The sequence below is a fragment of the Poecilia mexicana genome, unplaced genomic scaffold, assembly GCF_051168715.1.
Source record: "Poecilia mexicana isolate PSO_F unplaced genomic scaffold, ASM5116871v1 scaffold_18, whole genome shotgun sequence".
Lineage (NCBI taxonomy): Eukaryota > Metazoa > Chordata > Actinopteri > Cyprinodontiformes > Poeciliidae > Poecilia > Poecilia mexicana.
The window spans coordinates 19,089,980-19,091,791 of record NW_028263387.1 but is presented as its reverse complement, the minus strand read 5'-3'; the positions used below and the strand labels follow the sequence as shown (position 1 = coordinate 19,091,791).

The 1,812-nt window shown below is 33.1% G+C and overlaps 1 long non-coding RNA gene across 1 annotated transcript; it reads right to left on the bottom strand.

Moving 5' to 3' along the window:
* Window positions 1-382: 382 nt before the first annotated feature.
* On the bottom strand, window positions 383-1,523 carry LOC148154112 (uncharacterized). Its single transcript, XR_015766251.1, has 3 exons — window positions 1,326-1,523; window positions 1,004-1,057; window positions 383-906 (listed from the first exon to the last, which is right to left on the bottom strand). It is a non-coding gene; the product is annotated as an uncharacterized LOC148154112 (long non-coding RNA).
* Window positions 1,524-1,812: the final 289 nt, after the last annotated feature.

The window sequence follows — 1,812 nt, the reverse complement described above, 5'->3', positions numbered from 1 at the left end:
AAAAAAACTTGGCATTTTGATTTCATTTCCTGTTTTTAAAGTCAGACTAAAACATCTTTAACTGCTTTGCAGAATCTACTCATTGTGCTTTGTATATTTGCAAATGTTGTCATCTCACCATTTTTTCCACTTTTATATTTACCATCTTTAGACAAACATTGTGAAGAGGATAGTGTTCTTAGTGGGGGATTTTTAATCAAATAAATATTGAACTAACTAACAATATATCTGAAACCTAAAAGCAAAAGCTTGTGAGCATGAGGACAATTTTCAAATTCTGAAATATGGCGGCTTTGGGAGGGAGACAAAATGGATTGGAGAGACGATGATCCCACAATTTAATATGATTTATTTAATAACAGAGCAGATCATCACAATTGCTTTACATACCATAAAAATGTAAAAAGTTAGAGATTACATGTTCTTTATTAATGAACTGTGTCAAAAATATCAACAGAAAACAACATTATTATAGAAGCTTTTGCAGATTAGTACAATCAAAATACAATTAATAGTTATGTTTTTGATTAATACACACTTGATCACAAACAGAAGCATTAGCCTGAAACCGAAAGTCATTGTACTCCCACCAAACAAACAAAAGAAAAATGTTACATATCAAACATTCACACAAACCAGTCATAACACCAACTACAGCTCATCACGGCTGTCTTCTTGGCGCTCTATTAAAGCCCAAATGTCCTCCATCTCCTTTACAAAAGCTTTCTTTACTTCTGCAAACTCAGTTTTCTTCTGGGTTAGGAAGTTTATGATGACGTCCTTGAGTTCTCGTAGTGACGAAGAATTTTCGGTTGCTGCTATCAGTTGTCGCAGAATCGGATAAAGCTTCTCTATTTCTTTGTTATTATAGAGTTCTGCCCACAAAAGACCATTCATGAGTTGTTCCTAGGAGAAATTCATCTCATTAGATGTGTGACATTTGATTAATAGTGTAAAATTACAAATTATGTTGAAAATATTCTATCAGTTACAGCCAACAAACCTTCTTTTCAGCAGCTTGTTCTATTCCACCCTGGAGGTATTCCTGTAGAATATCCTGAAAATTTACAAAACAAACAAAACTTCTTTTATTTAAGGAGATCATGTGAACATTTGATAGCAATACAAACACCACAATTTACAATAACAAAAAAATTAAAAACATGAAAATTTATTAGTTTTTTTTTTTTGTTTTTTTTTCTCCCATTCTTTTTTAAGTATTGTCCTCACTGTTTTAGATTAAGAACACACACAGTGATGGAAATATGAGCTTAGATCTCAAAAACAAAAATAAAATAAAATAAATCTGCATAAATCTATATTACCAGATGTTTTTCATAAATCAGCGAGTTTGAGAGATTGATGAGAGCCAGCAGGCTGAAGAGGAGCAGCAGTCCTGTGGAGGGTCTGAGACGGACGACCATGATTACTGGAATAAAACACATAAAAGTTTAGATAAAATTAATTAAAGAACATCGGAGATGGATCTTTTAAGTATTTGTTAATGTTATCTTACAATTTTAATTATTTACCTGCTGGATGACTGGCAGAAGAGATGATGTGCAGATAAAAACCAAACTAGTGATTCGACAGACTACAAGTGCTTTAAATACTCTTCAGATCACCTGTCACCTGCTAGACTCCACCTATGTGAACCACGTCTTAGGTTTCACTATTTATCTTATTAGTTCAGATTTTGAGGTGTATCTTCAGTTGTCATGAACAGAAAATGACAGCAGCACAGAGGCATGCTTAGTGTAATGCATTGCTGCTTGGGGTGTTTTTCAAAGAAACAACAAGTAAATAAACAAG